This window comes from Ascaphus truei, chromosome 15 (assembly GCF_040206685.1).
Source record: "Ascaphus truei isolate aAscTru1 chromosome 15, aAscTru1.hap1, whole genome shotgun sequence".
Taxonomy (NCBI): domain Eukaryota; kingdom Metazoa; phylum Chordata; class Amphibia; order Anura; family Ascaphidae; genus Ascaphus; species Ascaphus truei.
Window position 1 is genome coordinate 21327725 of NC_134497.1, and position 21475 is coordinate 21349199.

At 44.6% G+C, this 21475-nt stretch overlaps 1 long non-coding RNA gene across 1 annotated transcript in view; it reads left to right on the top strand.

Annotated features, from left to right (window-relative positions):
* The window catches only part of LOC142466979 (uncharacterized), a 65632-nt gene extending 44471 nt beyond the window's left edge, over positions 1-21161 (top strand). The window contains exon 3 of the long non-coding RNA XR_012788290.1: positions 19926-21161. This is a non-coding gene — a long non-coding RNA (uncharacterized LOC142466979). The remainder of the gene's footprint in view (positions 1-19925) is intronic.
* Positions 21162-21475: the final 314 nt, after the last annotated feature.

Consider the following 21475-nt stretch of genomic DNA (forward strand, 5'->3'; position numbering starts at 1 on the left):
ACACGCAGAGCGATATCACAACACACAGAGCGTTATCAAAACACGTAGAGCGTTATCAACATGCAGAGCGATATCTCAACATGCAGAGCGATATCTCAACATGCAGAGCAATATCTCAACATGCAGAGCGATATCACAACACACAGAGCGTTATCAAAACACGTAGAGCGTTATCAACATGCAGAGCGATATCTCAACATGCAGAGCGATATCTCAACATGCAGAGCGATATAACATGCAGAGCGATATCACAACACGCAAAGCGATATCATAACACGCAGAGCGTTATCACAACACGCAGAGCGATATAACACGCAGAGCGTTATCACAACACGCAGAGCGATATAACACGCAGAGTGATATCACAACATGCAGAGCGATATAACAGGAAGAGTGATATAATGCACAGAACGATATCATAACACACAGAGCAATATCATAACACGCAGAGCGATATCATAACACGCAGAGCGATATCATAACACACAGAGCAATATCATAACACGTAGAGTGATATAACATGCAGAGTGATATCACAACACGCAGAGTGATATCACAACACGCAGAGTGATATCACACGCAGAGCGATATCACAACACGCAGAGCGATATCATAACACGCAGAGCATTATCACAACACTCAGAGCGATATAACACGCAGAGCATTATCACAACACTCAGAGCGATATAACACGCAGAGCATTATCACAACACGCAGAACAACGCGTTTCCCCAGGCACAGTGATACACACAGACATGCTGATACACACAGACACATACAGACAAACTGATATACACAGACACAATGATACACACAGACATGCTGATACACACAGACACATACAGACAAACTGATATACACAGACACACTGATACACACAGACATGCTGATACACACAGACATGCTGGTACACACAGACATGCTGATACACACAGACACATACAGACAAACTGATATACACAGACACAATGATACACACAGACATGCTGATACACACAGACACATACAGACAAACTGATATACACAGACAAACTGATACACACTGACACACTGATACACACAGACATGCTGATACACACAGACACATACAGACAAACTGATACACACAGACATGCTGATACACACAGACATGCTGATACACACAGACATGCTGATACACACAGACATGCTGATACACACAGACATGCTGATACACACAGACATGCTGATACACACAGACATGCTGATACGCATAGACACGTACATACAAACTGATACACACTGACACACTGATACACACAGACATGCTGATACACACAGACATGCTGATACACACAGACATGCTGATACGCATAGACACGTACATACAAACTGATACACACTGACACACTGATACACACAGACATGCTGATACACACAGACATGCTGATACACACAGACATGCTGATACACACAGACATGCTGATACACACAGACATGCTGATACGCATAGACACGTACATACAAACTGATACACACTGACACACTGATACACACAGACATGCTGATACACACAGACACATACAGACACACTGATACACACAGACATGTTGATACACACTGATACAAATTAACAAACTGATACACCCATTACATACACAGCAATACATTGATACACAGTCAAACTGATATACTGTATACAATGATATACGGTACTGTACACTACACATGCTTATATATTGTTATGTACACCGCTGATAAATACTATACTTTTTTGCTTGTATGGCTGTTACACTATTTAATGCTCAATTATTTATGTAGATTAAATTAACCCTTTCATACGTGGCAAAAGAAAAAAATGTCCTCTCCTCGCTGTAACAGGGAAATGATATACAGCCCAAACTTTTCCCTGGATTTAAAAACATAAAAACCACATCAACCAAATAATGTGCGGGATTTCCCCTCCCCCCCCCCCCCCCCCTCTGCTTCCAATTTCTTTTTATAGTTCTGCATTTTGCAAACCTGCCATCTGGAGCAGCGACAGAATGACCCAGGTAAGCGCGATTCCTGCATCGCCCGCCGCTGTTTGGGTTATTTATTGCTATGGGGCGCGGAGAGTACATTCCATTACATTCCACTTATGCTAAGATATGTCTTTCCGAGGCTGTCGCACAGGCCAAGGATATTTTAGGGGGTTGAAGGGGTACCATAGGGGTGAGGAGGCTGTCTGGTTCTGTGTCATTTTCTATCTCGAGCTCCAACATTTGATTGCAAGCTCTTGGGGACAAAATGAGAATTCTATGTGCAGAGCTACATTCACTGTCGAATGATGGCTACACCAAACCAGCTGGCTGGGCCCCCCAAAACGTCTTGTGTCTGTCCAAATGTAGGAGTTACCCCCTTTAACCGGGCACAATCAGTATTGCCACCGTGACTCAACGTATCTTAAAAGCGCAATCCCCCCACCCCTAACTAACCACAATGTTATTACAGCATCGGAACCGGGGCGTCCTCAAGAACAGAACCGCACTATTTCCAGGTCCGGGGACCCCCTGGTTACTCAGATAGTTACTGGTATCACTTCCAGGTTTTTCATGGGGATTTAAACTGATGACGTTGCAGGTTCCTATTGGCCTGAGATTTGGCAGCCATGTTGTTTCCCCTGAGGGACATTTAAACCTGGTAACTTCGCTGGTAAGTACCTTGGGAACAAGGGGGTGACTTGGGGAAAACAAGAACTGGAGTACAGTCTCATGATGACATGGAGTCAGCTTGGCAACACATAATGTTGTCCCCAAGTTGAATTTGGGCAAACGCCATCATTTTCTGCTTTGGAGAAATGTCCATGGCAAACTTTTAAAGATGGCCGCCACCGTGACTATGCAAACCCCCCCCCCCCCCTTCGCCCCAACAGCCCTGATCACTGCATATTTGGAATTGTCACTGCATCCTGTCCTAATTTAGGCACCCGTTCCTAACCACAATATAACAGGATAAATGCGGGCGCTTTATTCTCTGATGTTCCCCACGGAATATTTTTGCCGTTTGATTTTTAATTCCAAAAATTGCGCTGTAACTAAACTGAAAATTAGGAATAATTATAGGTCATTTTGTAATATTGCCGAGCGAAGTTTGTTGTTGCAATCACCACTACAAAGGTCAGTGCGTCCTAGGACCAAGGCATGTTTCATAAGTTACAGGGAACGGGCACTTTTAAACACAAAGTATTTTTGTTCCTGATTTTGTTGAAAACTTGAAACATTTCCACGGTAAACCAAAGCTCTGTATGGTTTTCACCGTCTTTATATAACGTCTCTGTGTTTGCCAGTCCTCCAAACTAGAGGTGGACTGCTTTGTTCCATTGTTTGGAAAGTAACGAAGGAGCCGTTGTTGGCCAAACAGATAAACAGGCGTAGCGTCTCTGCTTCAAATCAGTGTTCCCGGAGAAAAGAGAAACGTACTCATTTTCAACAGGGTGCGAATAAGTCCCCCAGCTACTTTACGGGTTACTAGGGTTGCCAGGTGTCCGGTATTGAACCGGACTGTCCTGCATTTGGATACTTTGTCCAGTACAAAATGAGAGGTACTGTAATACTGGACATGTATGTGTCCGGTATTACCTCCCTGGACATAGTGACCTGACGCACCTTTCACCATTGAGTCCAGTATTTTCGGAGAAGCCACCTGGCAACCCTAGGGGGTTACACTGACCACTATCTGTCGCCTGCCACGCGGGACTGATCCCGTAACGATGTTGTCGCGTCAGAGGAACTGCAGTGGGTTTCTCCTGCGGACTCGCAGATCAATGTGTTTCGTTTCTTTTTACAATCCTGTACAGTGACATTACTTCCATTTCAAACCATTTCCTGGAACCGCTCTCCCCCCAGAGAAATGAAACGGGCTGATTTTGATCAGTGAGTGACTCCGAATTAATGAGACCCACGCAGAATAAGGGAGAGGTGACAAGTCTAAATTATACATCTCTCTGTCACAAGGACGATGTTCCATATCATCCTGCATATTATATACAGTATATATCATACAATGTATACCATCCTGCATCATATCACATCACTCTGCATATTATATACATATATATTATATCATTCTGCATATTATATACAGTATATATCATATCATATATATCATACAATATATACCATCCTGCATCATATCATATCACTCTGCATATTATATACATATATATTATATCATTCTGCATATTATATACAGTATATATCATATCATATATATCATACAATATATACCATCCTGCATCATATCATATCACTCTGCATATTATATACATATATATTATATCATTCTGCATATTATATATAAATCATATTATCAATCTTTCTCTTTTATATATATCTCTATATTTATATATATATATATATATATATATATATATATATACATATGCATATTATAACTATATATCGTGTGTGTATATATATATTATATATATACACACACACACACAGATATATAGATAGATGTGTGTACATGTTTGTACATATATATATATATATATATAATATAAATCATATAATTCTCCATATTATACCTATCTATCATGTGTGTGTGTGTGTGTGTATACTGTATATATATATATATATATATATATATATATATATATATACATATATATATATATATATACATACATACAGACACACACACGTGTAGATAGATTGTGCGTACATGTTTGTACATATATATATATATAATACCCTTAACATAACGCTCCCATATCTAACAGAGAAACCCCCTTTCTAAGTATTGATTTTGCCTTTCCAACATGATAAGTGCCCCCCCTCCTCAACCCCCCCAAACCCCACCCAGTGTCTACACTAACCCCCCCAGTGAATGGGTCTGGAGGAGAGGATTTGCATACATAGAATTGAGATCAAAAGGATACCAAATTTAAATGCAAAACTGGAGGATCTCATGAATAATTCAGCAGCAGCCGAACTCACTCCCCCCTCCCCCCACTCTCCCCCCCCCCCTTCCCACCCCACACCAGCATTATGCAGGAGACTGTAATCTTCAAAAGACAACTGCTGGCATCCCCATGGGAGCCACTTTAACCCCCTGGCAATGCTTTGGAGTTGGTGATGCTTCAGGGGGGCTTGTGACTCCTGCGGTGACCATTGCAGGATGGTGTCTAAGTTCAGGTGTCCTTTGTACATGTAGTTGTGTATACACGTGTCTTGCCGGTAGTGTACGCGACGCTGTACAAAAGGACAAGGCTTGGTCAATAATGTCTAAACAGAGGGTGGAGGGAGGGAGAGGAAGAGAGCGCGCGTAAGGCGAAGGGGGGCCCTGGCCCGCAGAACTGACAATCTTAAGTGGTAGGCTGATGGACGCAGAAGGAGTAAAAGGGGATTTAATAAAGGTCCCGGGCAGAGAGTAATATAGCAATTTAGGTTGATTTTTTTTAAAAATACCTGTTTATTGCAGGGGGTCTTTATTACCCTGTGCCCCCCTGCTAGAAAATATCAGCCCCCTGAACCCCTAATGAGTAAATCTTATCAGCGACCCCTCAGCCTGTCGCTAACAGACTGTGGGACCGATCCCAGGCAGTGTGGTGTCCTGAGCTCGTGGGGGGAACACACGCTTAATAATCTCCCAAACTGCCCCTCAGTGTTTCGAGCAACACTTCATCAGGGGGTTGGTCTTATGATTCCCAGGCACTGTTTAAGTACCGGAGCCAAATGATATTTTAGCCTATGGGAATCTCACTGTAACGGACATGCTCACCGTAAACCTGGACCGGACCGCGGGGCTGAGGTGGGGATGTGAATACACCGACCTTAGACCACGAAGCCGGTTCTGGGTTGCGCAGTCCGTAGTCAATCGTAGCCGGTTCGGGGTTGGAGATGGCAGGGTAATCAATGGACAAGCCGGGGTCAGAGTTGAAGACGTCAGAGTAATCGATATCCAGGCTGGGGTTCGGTAACAGGTAGGCTGGTGCAAAGCATTTCAGCGTAGCAGCTGAAGCGCGGGAATGGCCTCTGCGCGAGGAGCGGGAGCGGCCCATGATAGAGGTCTCTGCAATGGGAGAATGCAGCAGGTCTCAGGAACAAGGCAAGGCTAGCACTGGGGATCCAGTGCTTCCGTAAAGGAACTAGGAAGCAGACCTCTGCCAGGGGGGAATGCAGCAGGTCTCAGGAACAAGGCTAAGGCAGGAGTGTTTGTGGCAAACACAGTTTCACTTGGATGTATCTTGGTTTATGCTCAGCCATGAGGGAAAGGGAGAGCCCAGTATAAGAAGGGCAGATAGCCAATCCAAAGACATGGGTGTGTGGGAATTCCTCCAATGCCAGAGCAGAGAGACAGAGCTGCAGTGATTGCATGCACAGGTGATAGTGCTTGCAGATCCAAGGGGAGGTCTGTCTGAGAGCTCACCAACTCTGCAAGAGTGAGCCCCAGTCAAACCCAGGAACGGATTCCTTACAGTAACCCCCCCCCCCTTCAGGCGAGGCCTCCGGATGAGAAGGATCCATCAGAGATCTGGGTGACATGCGAGTACAAACTTAGGACAAGAAAACGAAGGTACTGCAATTCTTGACACGCAGAAAGCATCACAAAACAATTTGGAAATCCAGAGCTGTGCAAGAACCGGAGGGTCCAGAACAGGGACGTCCAAGGGGCACAAGTCAGGTGCCCGGTACTCAGCACTAGTCCCAGAGTACAAGACAGAGTGATTGTTGGTCGGTTGTGGTAGAGGAACATCCTGGATGAGTAATGATATTGCTGAAATGGGCACGTAGAAATTTGTGAGAAGCTATTACTCCAAAGGAAATCTGGACAGTGGATAGCGAGGGTAGAGGGCGGGAGGGTTCACTGAAAGATACAGCTACAGTTCTTTTGATACAGTCCAGGCCCGTTATCCCAAACAAGTCGAGTGAGACGGTAGTAGTGTTTATGTAGTTCTCTGCCGTGATACAGGCAAATGATAGGAGATCAGCATCCCTGGGCATATGAGGTTTAGAGAGCATCAGGTCCGAAGTCTGGTCATCCGCAATTCGATGCAGTAGGCACCAAAGAACGAGCAGAGAGAAGCATGCCTGTGCCCACAGTGGGAGCACAAGAAGCAGGGACGGGCACCTCAGGCAAGACAAGGAAGTTCAATCGGGGTATTTCAATCTTTGACGATGACAACAAGGGGTCCAGAGGGAACACATCAGGCACCACATAGGAACCCGTGGGTATTGAAGCTGCTTGTAAAGTGAGAAAGCTTGGATCAATACAGATCTTATCTAGTACCGCAGGAGGCTGGGTGAGCGGAAAAACTGACTTAGAAACAAAAGTCTTGGAGTTAGGACTGGGTACTTCAAACACTGAAGGAGAATCAGGAAAACACAAACTTGACTTAGGAGTGGAGGTCCCAGATTCAATGGCTTCACGCAATACTGTAGAGGAATCAGTGCAGAAAAAAAATCAGTTTTAAGCACAGGGTCCATTGAATCAGCAGATACATTCGGTACTACAGAAACCTCCCTGGAAGGTAACCCTGAGTTTGTGGCAGAGGAAGAGCAGTCAGTAGTGGGTACCCCAAAAATTGTGGAAGAATCAGGGACGTATAACTCCGTTTTGAACACTGGGTCCTTTGAATCTATAGGAGGAACAGGAACTACAGAAGGTTCCAAGAGAGATAACCCTGAGTTCGTAGTAGTAGCCATGCAGTCTGTAGCGGATACCTCAAATACTGTGGAAGAGTCAGTGAGAGACAGTATTATCTGAGGAGTGGGAATCCCAGACTCCAAGGCTACACGAGGAGTTGTGGGAGGACTAGGAGAAAAACTATTCTTTGCAGTGCGGGAATTAAAGTAATTCTTGATTACTACAGGAGCTGCAGAATAGCCAGTGAAGAATATGTTTGTTCCTAAACTGGATGTCAGAGAAGCCACAGTGGTCACATTAGGTACAGCACAGGGGTCCGGGGAAGGTATACTGGTCTCTGAAGTAGGTATTTGAGAAACAACAGGGACCAGACTAGACGCTTCAAAGGGATCAGAGACTGCTGCACTTGTCTCCAATGGGAATATTTGAGAAACAGCAGGAACTGGACTAGAGACTTTAATAGAATCAGAGGACATTGCGCTTGTCTCTGAAGTGGGAATTTGAGAAACAGCAGGGACAGGACTAGATACTTCAATAGAATCAAAGAACATTGCTCTGGTCTCTGAAGTGGGTATATGAGAATCCATAGTGGGGACATCAGGCTCTATGGGAGACCTTGTGGCAACGGTCTTAGAATCAATAAACAAAACTGCAGGCATTACAGACATAATAGAGAAGACACCTTTTAAAACAGGAGTTTTAGCATTGGTGATAGGCATCTCGCAGACTACAGGAAGTCAGAGGGAAGGAAGTCTGGCTTTACATCAGGAGTTATAGCAGTAGCACAGGTTAACACACGAAGTGCTGGGGAATCCTTAGAAGCAGTAAGGGGAGACTCAGACCTTACTAAGGGATCAGAGACAGATAAGCTGATCTCTGAAATGATAGCTTGAGAGGCAGTAAAAGGGGAACTAATCGTTGGAGGAGGTACCAAGGAAACAGTCTTAGTCAAAGGCAGGAATTTCACATGTCTGAGACACAGGAGGAATAGCATTGGGTATAGCAAGAGTGTTAGTGACAGGGGAATCTGCGTGCTGGCTCTTGGCTAAAGCAGACTCATGAGCATCACTTTTAACTGGGATCAATATTTCAGAAGAAGTCTCAGGGAACTCAGTAGTAGGATCTTTAGCTGGGACAGGGGGAAGAAAGCAATAAACCTCAATAGGCTAAGCTACTTGAACCTCAGGGGAGGCATAGTGTACAAGGTCTGCCTTTAAACCTAGGGGTTGAGAACTAGCAAGGGATAAAGCAGGCAGTGCATGAGAGTCAGAGAAAAGGGGATCAGACTTGGAAACTGGGGGCATAGAAGGTTCATCTTCAGGCTCTGGGAAGTTGACATTGGCATGGGGATTACAAGAATGCACAAAGGGTGCCTCAAAGGGTTACAAGCAGGGGTTAAAGCAGGCAAAACATCAGAGTCAGAGAAATGAGGTAGAATCAAAACCAGGGATTGTGGCAAACTCTTCTTTTGGCTTCAGAGAAACAAAATCAGTTTGGTAATTTTCAGGAGAAGGAGATACCCCCAAGAGTTTAGTAACAGAACTAGTAGCGCAGGGGAACCGTCCAGTAACAGCATAGCTGGCGAGGAGAGGGTCATGCTCTTTTATGTACTGGTCCAAAGATAGGGACAGTTCATGGAGTGTATTTTGAGCCTGCGCCATTCTCACAGGATCCACGTTTTCCCAGGTCACAGGGGAACCAGGGGAAGGAACACAGGAGGCCAAACTCTGTTTTAACTCTCTAAGGCGCTGGGCCTTAATAAGGTGTTCTTTACGGAGCTGTCTTTCAAACGGAGTTAGGCCTATAAACAGGGACTGGGTTTCAGGCGGGGGCAGAATTTCAAACAGGAACCGGTTTTCAGACAGCATTTCAGACAGAAACAGTCCTACCCTCACCACAGTGGGGTCCGAGTTTGTGGGGCTCAGCACAAACCGGGACCGGACCACGGGGCTGAGGTGGGGATGTGAATACACTGACCTTAGATCATGAAGCCGGTTCTGGGTTGCGCAGTCCGTAGTCAATCGTAGCCGGTTCGGGGTTGGAGATGGCAGGGTAATCAATGGACAAGCCGGGGTCAGAGTTGGAGACGTCAGAGTAATCGATATCCAGGCTGGGGTTCAGTAACAGGTAGGCTGGTGCAAAGCGCTTCAGCGTAGCAGCTGAAGAGCGGGAATGAGCTTTGCGCGAGGAGCGGCCCATGATGGAGGTCTTTCCAAGGGGAGAATGCAGCAGGAACAAGGCATGGCTAGCACTGGGGATCCAGCGCTTCAGTACAGGAACAAAGAAGCAGACCTCTGCCAGGGGGGAATGCAGCAGGTCTCAGGAACAAGGCAAGGCTAAGGCAGGAGTGTTTGTGGCAAACACAGTTACATCCAAGTGAATCTTAGTTTATGCTCAGCCATGAGGGAAAGGGAGAGCCCAGTATAAGAAGGGCAGATAGCCAATCCAAAGACGGGTGTGTGGGAATTCCTCCAATGCCAGAGCAGAGAGACAGAGCTGCAGTGATTGCACACACAGGTGATAGTGCTTGCAGATCCAAGGGGAGGTCTGTCTGAGAGCTCACCAACTGTGCAAGAGTGAGCCCCAGCCAAACTCAGGAACGGATTCCTTACACTCACCAGATAATTTTACTCATAGCCGTCCAATTAGTGTTACACAAAGGAATTGCCTAACACATAAGCATGCATATAACATTGACAGTACATTTCACAAACTAACACTAAACAAAATGTCGATCACTAACTTGACTAATTGTGACACAATGAATGATAATATAACAACCACACATAATGATTAAAATAAAAATAATGATGAAAAAATTATAAATAAAAATGAAAATAATAATGACTATCCAAATATTGAATTACTATCAATGTATTAATAAAATGTCTAATTAGACTAAAACCTAAAAAACGTGGTTAACCTAGAACCCAAGGATAAGTACATCCCATCCTAAATCCAACAGATGATTAAAAACCTATATGTAGGGCTCAAAACATTAGTGTCAACTGTTGTAAATTAACTACTAGCAATTGATCTAACAAATATGACAATTGAATGTCATCAATGAGTTATTACTAGAGCAAGCTATAGTTGTTTGCAAAAACTGAGAATGTCTTAATGCACAATATAGAAAAGGTCTTAATACACAATATAGAGAGAGAACATCTTACTATAATATACGATATAGAGAATGTCTTAATATACAAAATGAATGTCTTAATAGAAAAGGAAGCTTTAATAGATTATTTGATCACCAAATCCATAGAGCATTCCGTGATAGTTGTATAACGGAGAGTATCCTAATACACCAAAAAGTAGGCCCTTGTACTCCAATGCATTCACATTCATAGGGAAATACACCACTAAATAGAAAGGCCCTGATTTTAATTACGGCCAAAAAAGGGGGGAGTGAGGGTTTTATCACGTCAGAAAGGGAACCAATTCAATTAATTCATTAGGACCCCCAGGTGCTTTACTTTCGAGGGTGTAAATCCAGAACTGTTCCCTTTGGAGAAGGAGATTGTCTCTATCCCCCCTCTAGGATCCCTCGGTACGACTTCTACTCCCCTAAAGTGAAATCCAACCACGTTACCCTCATGGTGAGTTAAAAAGTGGTGTGCCAGGTTGTGAATCTTTTTGCCTCTATCCAGATTATTTTGGGCATTTCGAATTCCATTAACATGTTCACAGATCCTGACCTTTTAAGGGTCTGATAGTCTTCCCTATATACAAAAGGTTACAGTTAATAATGTACACAACAAATGTGGTAAGACAATTTATAAACTGTCCAATCAAATATAATTTATCAGTCTTTTGGTCATTAATGTTTTTATCTCGCTTCATGTTTGCACACAACATCTGCCACATGTGTAGTTCCCCACAGGTTTTGAAATAAAATTACCATTAGTTTGTTTTTTTACGCAAATCCTTTTTTAGAGTACTACGGGCCAACCTGTTTTTTTTAATGTTTTTGGCCTTCCTAAATGCTATTTTAGGATTTGATGTAATGGTATTCCTCAACTTCGGGTCCATTCACAGGACACTTCAATGTTTTTTAAGGATTTGTCTTATCCTGTTTTCTTGTTCACAAAATCCTGTAATGATCATAGGTGTATCATTAGACTTATTCTCTTTAGCCTTAATTCTACTGTCTTTAGGCATTAACAGTTGTTCTCTAGAAACGTTTTTGCTTCTTAAAGAGATTTATAGGGAGCGGTTATAAGAGCAGTTAGGGGAGGAGTTATAGGGAGAGGTTATAGAAGCAGTTAGGGGAGGAGTTATCGGGAGTGGTTATAGGAGTAGTTAGGGGAGGAGTTATAGGGAGTGGTTATAGGAGCAGTTAGGGGAGGAGTTATCGGGAGTGGTTATAGGAGTAGTTAGGGGAGGAGTTATAGGGAGAGGTTATAGGAGCAGTTAGGGGAGGAGTTATAGGGAGTGGTTATAGGAGCAGGTAGGGGAGGGTTTACAGGGAGCAGTTGTCACAGGCGTCCAAGACAATTCACCGAGCACCAGACAGAACAAAGCAAGTTTTTCCGACCGGATTCAACAAGCACAGCACATATACCTGAAAAAGAGCTTAAACTCAGCAAACCAGGGGTTTCAGGGGATAATCACAGATAGCTAGGTGCTGAGTAGAGTCGGGCGAAGCTTTCCATTCAAAATCCATTTCCGCGGTGTCAAATCCATTGACGGATTGTTCCAGCTTGAATCCGTACGGATTAATCAGAAACTGCCATCGGAAACAGCCTGCGGATTCGAGTCAACACTCCATGCGGATTGTATCCTTACGGTGGTTTTTGACTCATCCCCCATGGATGAAAACTGGACCAGTGCGCCAACGCAATCCGTGGATTCCAGTCTTACAATTCCACCAGGTGCATTTATTAGAGGAGGTGCCATATTCCCACTTACTCTGGTAAGGAATACGACCATCCAGTCTTTCTCCATGCTGTCCCAGTATTCCCTCGGGAACTGCCGTCGAATATATGGGGGGATCGTCCGTGGGGTCCTGGTGGGCTCTGTGGGGCGTCCTGGGCCTGCCATCTTAGTAATGTTTAGAAACTTCTAGATGCGGGGGGGGGGGAGGGGTGTTAAATTGTTTCCCTTAGTTAACCAATTATAAACAGAGCAATGGAGGTGTTGAAGGACCTCCAGATCCAAAAAAGTGTGCTAAGCTCTATCAGGCCTCAGCACTCATTCATATGAATGGGAACAAAGTTGTCTTAAAGCTTCGTGTCTTACACAAGGAGGTCTCTATATTTCCCCCACTCTGGGAAATATGAACAATTGCCCACCACTGAAATCAGTTGGGGAATAAAAACAGTTCCATAGACTCACCGCGGGCTTGGACAAAGGTATTCACTGTGCCATCTACCGGGCACATACTTCATTGCAATTAAAATAAATAAAGCCTACCAAACCGCGGGGACGGGTTTCCGTTGGCTGGGCGGGCCGTGGCGCACCAAAGTGGTGGAATCTCGCTCCTTGTTACGGTACCGAATACAGTAAGTCTTGCCACCTCTGTAACTACCCCTCTGGGTCTCATGGCTGCAAAACTGGGGCAAAAAGACATCCCGAGATTTTTCAGACAAAATAATTCTACAGCTTTTCTCTTTACAAGAGAGACAGTACAGGGAATTATAATACGATCAGACAATAGGAAGGGAAATCCCTGCCCCGGAAAGCTTACAATCTAAGTGGTATGATGGGAGATTAACAGAGACAGCAGGTGAGGGAATAAGTGCAGAAGATGGCAGTGTCTGGCCTTGACGGTGGGTACGTGTAGAAGATGACAGTCATTGGTCGTAGTGACTGTGGGACAGTAGCCATGTGTATAGGCTATTTGAGCGCTGTAAGAGGTGAGTTTTAAGGGTTGTCTTATATACTGTATACCGTACACACAGACACACACAAACACACACACACACGGGACTGCATCATGTAATTCCCCCTGCATGTTTATTTGTTCTTCCGGACACTGTACATAACGGGGTCGGTTTTCACCTCTATTTTCTCGCCTACGCACTTATTTTGACGTAGTAGATTTTTTATTCCTAAACGTTGAAGCCACAACTTAAATAAACACGGCTACTCAACCCCCTTTCACTTTGGATCATGAGTCTAAATTTAGCATAGGTTGAACTTGATGGACGTATGTCTTTTTTCAACCTCATCTACTATGTACAGTAACTATGTAACTACGTAACTATGAATCAAAGAGCCTTATATCTGAAAAGCTCAATACAGCACAGCTTCTCTCAAACGTTTCTATAAAGTCTGCAAACCGCTCTGTGCTGCCTGTTAGGGTGGAGCAGAGGTCTCTATGTGGACAATCTAGTGCAGGCTTTGGGCCTATATCATAAAAAGTAAAATTAAAGCCAAAACAGCTAGGAAACAACACGAGACTACGGTTATTAATCTGCTTGTCAGGGCGTCACACTGAGTTCACTTTCGATATAGGTAATTTTATTGAGGAACTGTCCCTTTGAGGATGACTCATAAGGTCAGTGCTAAAAGAGCTGCTGTGATATGTAAGTGTGAAATGAATTGTGAAGGCCCGTTTAAGTTAAGGATTCTATTTACTGATAGAAATCACCAAACCGTTTCATTGGCAGGAACTTGGGGCAGCAGAGGTGCGCCTAAATCCAAACTGTGACGTTACGGGCCCATAATTACTAAGTGTTGCTATCGCATGGTGGGACACTTTTTATAGCTTTCAAATGATTGGGCTGCGAAGGTGCCTTTTGGCATAGCACTGCTTAGTAAATATGCCACGACATTGTGGTGCTGGTTGCCCTCCAGAGCGCATTATTCTCAGTTCCTCCCATGTTTCCGAGATAGATACAGTTTTAGCTGCCACCGGGAATTCAATATGGCCACCACATCTTGGCCAATAGGAAGCTCAATAAAGAACAGATGGGATACCAGCACTCCTACCGAAATTGGAGAGCGTGAACTGTGCAAATAGGGGAATAGAACAATATACACAAAACAACTGAAAAGCACGTGGTCCAGATGAGCCAGTGCTTCAGAAAGAGGTCGACTAATGGTAGGCACGCAATATTGCTCAGTAGGGAGAGGGACGGTGGATGTACGATAATGCGTAAATATGTGATACAATGCTAGAGAATTCACCCTAAGAACGAAACAATGGTAAAGTGTAATGATTTAAACATCTTTCATTATCTCAAAAATGTTAAATACAGGGCTTTAAATCAAGTCCTAAGTGCACCAACAATGCTGCTCAGTACGGCTAATACTGGGTAGGTGATACCGTAATAACCTCCAGTGCAATGTCTTCTATATATAATGTGATAGACTGTAGGCGAGGGTAAATATAACCCTAGGATAAGCAAGATGAACTTACTAGGAAGAAGGGAGTTTCTAAACCAACTCCGCCGCTCCCCCGACCACGCTACTATTCAAACTATATTAAATGTAGATATACCGTGGTGAGAACGGTTACGGTATACATAGGTAGCTCTGACCGTTGCATAAATAAAAATGGGGTACAAATCCTCCCGGGTGTGGGTACCGTGGTTTGAACGGTTACGGCATACCGAATGAACACTATTGTGGTGGTAACGGTTGAACTGGACCGAGGCAAGTAAATCCCAGTATATATTCGATCTAGTACAGATGACACCTGATGTAGTTGGTGCTCTCCTAAGCACTAACGTATGGGTGGGAACAATGATAGAAGGTCTGTCAGGCACTGTCCCTGGTTATGTACCGTATGGCTCACTAGTTATGGCAATTGGTAATCAGGCACTGTCCCTGTGTCCCTAGTGTATGCAGGGGGTCCTTAAGCATGAAGTACACAGCAGACACGTATGGTAACAGAATACCTGCTGTACATACTGTTTCTTCTGTGGAACGACAGCGCATAAGATGACCCCTGTTCACTGGGGAGTTTCTTAGCGTATAATAGATGCGTGAAGCAAGGGTCAAAAAGGCAAGCGAGTCCAATCTGATATAAAGACTCCTTTTAGCAGATAGTTTAAAACCGCATAATGTACCTGTATGGTACTGGTTGCCCAATAGGAAGCTGCAACATCATTGATCGTGGCTTCCTATTGGTCAACACCGGCGGCCATGTTGAATTTGACATGAGGGAGCATCTGCATCTAGAAATGGAAGTATCTCAAGAACCAGTGAGTAACTGGAGCTGAGTATAATACTCAGCCCCCACCTCCCCCACCGCCCCGCCACTCCCCCACCGCTCTGCCCCCACCTCCCCCACCGCTCCAGTCCCAAGTATGCCCTAAAATCAAGAACAATGGGATGTTCCAAAAATGTGTCCACTCTACAAAATAAATGGAGTAGAACTAGGAGAAGTTGAGGACTATGTCTATCTCGGCCGGCAAATAACAATGGATGGGAACCTTTTGAATGAAATCAATAGGAGAATGAAGATGGGATGGAGGCATTAGGAAGATGGCCTGACATTCTCCTCCAAAGTCCTCTGATACAATGCAGAATTCATGGATGTGTAAATGAAGGCAAGCCATCCAGGTCCTGAGGCAGCAAAGTAGCCCCAAACCATCACACTCCCACCACTATGCTTGATAGATGGGATGAGGTTCTTCTGTTCAAACACAGTGTTTGATTTTCGCCAAACATAACGTTTCTCATTGAGGGCAAAAAGTTCAACATTTGACTCGTCTGTCCAGAGAACATTGTTCCAGAAGTCTTGTGGATCATCTATGTGATCTTTGGCGAATTTCAGACGGGCAGCAATGTTCTTTTTAGGGAGCAGTGGTTTCCTCCTGGCTATCCTTCCATGAATACCATTCTTGTTCAGTCTTTTTCTGATAGTTGAGTTATGAATACTCACATTAGACGTGGCGAGAGTGGCCTGCAGATCCTTGGATGTTACTTTGGGATTCTTTGTGACTTCCTGGATGATTTGCCAGTTTATTCTTGTGGAGATTTTGGTAGGACGACCGCTCCTGGGTAGAGTGACTGTGGTCTTGAACCTTATCCATTTATAGACTATCTGTCTGACAGTGGTTTGGTGGAGTCCCAAAACCTTAGAAATGGTTTTGTAACCGATGAGCATCAGTAACTGCTTTTCTGAGGTCCTCAAAGATTTATTTTGATGGCACGACGTGTTTCCACACACCTGTATGGTGAAAACCAAACGAACAAACTTTCTGATCTTATATAGGGTGGGACCTCCAAAACTCACCCCTGGAGATAGACCTAATTATTTAAACACCTGATTATAATAATCCCCTTTAATTTAGCTGATATAACCATTTGCACATACCCCGACTTTTAATTTCTCATTGTTGGCTAATTCATACATCATTTCGTTTCAAAAGACATGGAATTGGTTCATATAAATCCCATTTAATATTTAAGAAAAGACTGGTTTTGATTCAAGGCTGTTATCATGGAAAAACCATGGAATTTCCGTCATTATAATTGGAGTGCACAAACCTTTTCTCCCCACTGTGTGTGTCTGTGTGTATATATATATATATATATATATATATATACAATGTGTGTATACAATATTTCTTTTTATAGCACTAGCTGGCGGTGACAGACACATTACACAGGCGGCACACTTTATTTGAGTGCGGCTCATTCCGCAAGCCGGGATATGTCCCGGCTTGCGAGCCGCAACCCCTCGGCGTGCGGCGCGGTCACGCGTCATCGGGTGCCTGTGCCGCCTGTACGTGTGCCCAGAGCTCCCCGAGGGAGCCCTGGTGTCCCGCGGATGTGAGGACGGCGGAGGGACGTTCCGGGGGACCCGGTAGACCCGGAGAGGAGAGGGGGAAGCCCCGATCGGCGGGCCTCTCCTCCGAGGCTTCGGCGCGCGCCCGGGACATCCCGGCGCGCGCCAGGTTACTGTCGCGGCCGAGACCGGGCAAATGCTCAAGATTCCGAAGTGGAATATGCAAACACAAACTAAATAATGATGATAACGCATGGCAGCGTGGCAGCGTGGCAGCGTGGCAGCATGGCAGCATGGCAGCGATGGGGTTACCCACGACAATCACAGCCAAACGTAGAGCAAACGGAGAGCATTTTTTATACAGTCGTGGGCTGGTTGAGAATCACTCTGATTTTGTATTTACACTCAGAGCGTCTGCCGAAGGCTGATAAAACCAGGTCTTTTATTGGCTTGCGGAAGAGTTGTTTGGATCTCGTTGTGTTCGTCTAATCCCAATGTAGCCGGATATTATTGAAAATCTTAAAGGGATGGGGGTTTTCTTTTGCTTTAGCAGCAGCCTGAAACGTTAATGCTTTCGCCTCCTCCCAATACGTACGCATTGAAAATGCTTTTAGAAATAGAGCAGAGCTGCTGATTTTCTGAACGCCTCGGGGTGATAGGGGGAGAACAACGAGGTTGCTGCGGAGGCATCTTTTGGGGTTATTTCAGTAAACGCCCCCCCCCCAACACACGTAGAGACGAGAGACTTGTATATTCACTACATTCACATAATGATGCTGTCCAAAACACCTGAAGATGTTGGAGGTATTGTATTTATGTCTGCTTTTGGCTTCGGTGGTCTCGATGGCAACTGTTTGCAGCCATTTTATCTTATCCCTGGGACCCTTTTGTGCCTTGGTATCTCGGAAATTGAAAAATGGCGCAAAGATGTAGGGAACATGGTTTCAGCTCCCTTATTAAAGAGGCCGTGAAGCCTAGGAGAAGGTTTTAGTCCCATTCAGTTAATAGGGTCCGAAGAATGAGGGACCTGTTTTGGAGTTGAGCATCGTAAGAGGTGTGGTCATGATTTAAATCAGCTTTGAACTAAACATGTTATATGAGAGTCCAATCCCAAGCAAAGTATTCCAAAAAAAAGTCTGCAAGCCTACATCCAGCGTTATTACCCCGTTATCGTGGAATAACGTAAGAATGAAAGGGGTGAATATTACACGTGTTAAGGAGCCGGCGGTAAAACATGCGGCAATACCGTGCTAGCATTGGCTGCATGGGTCAGACTTTGGCACAAGTGTAAGACACAGTCATTTTCATATCTCCAAAACTAAACCAAAAAGTCCTCGTGGCGCAAGAATGACCAAATATACAGTGAAAATGTGCAAATAACCCAGTGAAAAATAACACTGAAAAACACACAATACTGTCACTTCATATGTAGAAATCCTCTGGTGCCAGTACTCTTGATTGACCTCATATGAAGAGAAGGATGCAAATGCAAAGGGTATAGTGCATTAACATTTACTGATGGTAACAAACAACACAGAAGGGAAAGGAAACAGACTCACACTTTCCCTGCTGGTAAGTAAGCAAGAAGTGACTTTGGGCGCACTTCAACCCTACTATTAGATCAGCCGTTCAGCGTGCAGACACACACGCACCCCGGTCTCCCCCGTCTGCGTCTTTCAACCGCGTTCGGAGTCCTCCGTGGGCTTGGCGCGTCACAGCCGTCTTAGCCGCCTCAGCCAATCTGGATCTCGCAGCAGGCAGTGTCGGGTTGGTACGGTGGCCGCAGAAAGTCAAAAAGGCCCAACGCGTTTCATCACAAGGACTTCATCTGGGGTCTCCAACCGAGCAGAGAAACATGAAAGGCGCTGGAATACATTGAATGGGATAGAGAAGGGTTACTGTCGGGAGACAGATCTGCCGTTCCACGTGTTATATGGTATTGTCCAAGTCAGCATCGGTTCTTTGATGGTACCAGGGATCTCATATCCCCCTCAATTTTAGCCATAAGCACGATCCTCCATATGCATTTTTGTCAACCACATTGATAGTAAGGATTGGCCACTTCCAAGCAACTGCTATAGAACCCCCGGTTGCTAAAAGGATATAGGAAATTCGTGTTTGATCACTTTTTGATATGTTGAAAAGGGGTCTCTGTTCATCGAGGCCGCCTGGGGGTCTTCTGGAGTTAAGTACTTGCCGAGAAGTTTGCTCATTCGGGAATATACTTAGTTACAAGGTTAAATACGACAGGGCATCTCCACCACGTATGATGTATGAAGCCAGCCTAACCACAGACCGTTGGAGGCTTGAGAAAAGTCATGTGTCTGCCCAAAATGTTACCCACCTACCCATCTTAAGCCTATCATGTCTACTCAGCTTGTTCACCCAATGACCATCTCATTTGCTCAACTCATCTTACCTGGGATCGTCTCGTGGACAATGGGGTATGTATCTATGTCTGTATACTGCACAGATGACTTCACCTCAAAAGGACTTTGCTTTTTTTGGCATTTATTCTTTTATGTGTTTTTTTGGTGTTCTTCTGAATAGTAGAGAGGATTATTTGTTCCTTATAATGATATCTGGATTTAGGGGACGTGTACCGCTCAGTGCAAAATTTTATATCTCTGTATTTTCAATTCCACAGACTGCTGAGACCCAATCAGTCCCCGATGAAGTGAGACTACACGCGAAACGCGTCAAAATTCCTGCGAACACCTGGGAATGCCAGACGAGCAGAGGACGCCTGGCTTTATCTCCCTTGACCTGCCGAGAAAGAGTGTGCACAAGCATTGACACCATCGAGGTGGAGACTTGGACCAATCAGCGGGGAGGGAGCAGACGAGCGCCCCGAGGCGTGCATATGGGCTGCACGCTTCCCAAAAAAGTGTGAGCGCTGATTTGCAACAGATGCGTTGCGAGCTGTTTACCACTTACCTTTTATCACCTGTCCTAGCATATCTGTTTGTGTCATCTACTGTATATTGACCGGGGCTCCATGTCCGTTATAAAAGATGGAAGAAGTTAGGGGAACGTTTCACAACGTAAAATTAGTTTAATACAGCAAATAAAAATCCCATGTTGTGAGCACATTCACATCTCAAACAGGTCTGCAACCCTGCCTTTCCCCATTATCTCTTAGCAAACCGTGCTTCCAGTGCAGCCAGGGATTCTGGGTAATGACATGCAAATGAGCACACAGTGTGTCACCTTTTTTATTTGCTGTACACTGTATGGCAGAGGTTTTTTTTTACCCACCGTAACTTATACGATGTTTCGTTTAATACCCATGTGTGGTAAATGTGTTTTTTTGCCACTTAAAGTCGGAATTTAAAGATATTCAGTTTAATGCATGGGCTGCAAAATTTGACTTGTTGCTGGTCATTTTCAAACCCGAGATTGCGCCAAATTCACCTGAAATATTATAAATACTTGGAAGAGAAATCGATGGTTTTGAAATCGTAAGCGAGAGGTCGCCAGCGAAAAGCAACTGCAGTTTTAAGGATGGCCGCCTATATCAGGGAGACCCGGTGGCTTCTATTTCCTCTCCCAGAATCCTTTGCTTGTCTTGTCCTCACTGCTTACTGCTGTCAGTACAATACAATGACATCATCAGCCTGGCATTAAATGCTTCTCATGATTCTATCTGCCATGATGTTCTATCCCGGGACAAAGGGATTTCCGGAGAAACTTTTTCCACCTCGAAGTTGACAAGGGGCCCTGCATTAATATGGGAACGACTAAGCCACTGTTTGAGCCACCTGTGCTGAAGCAGGAATATCCGTAAAAACCTGACCTGTTGGTGGCCCGTGAGCACTGGAGTTGACCAATGAGTGGGCCACTGTTTGAGCCACCTGTGCTGAAGCAGGAATATCCGTAAACACCTGACCTGTTGGTGGCCCGTCAGGACTTGAGTTGGCTACCCCTGCTCTAGCTAGTTGTCAATTTTCAGTTTAATTTATTATTGTGGTTTTAGCAAGTTCATAATTCCAGCAGCTAATTCTGCGCGCTCCGGTGTGTGCTGTGGTTGGGGTTTGCTATTATAAAGAGGCGCGGCAAAGATTAATACAGCAGTTTGGCTCTTGTCGTTTATCTCCGTGCTACTTGATTAGGATATTAACCACTTCACTTCGCCATGCGTTGCATGTTCCTCTGGCAGTGAAAGGGGTCAATGGGAGAAATTGAGTGTGAGTGTCA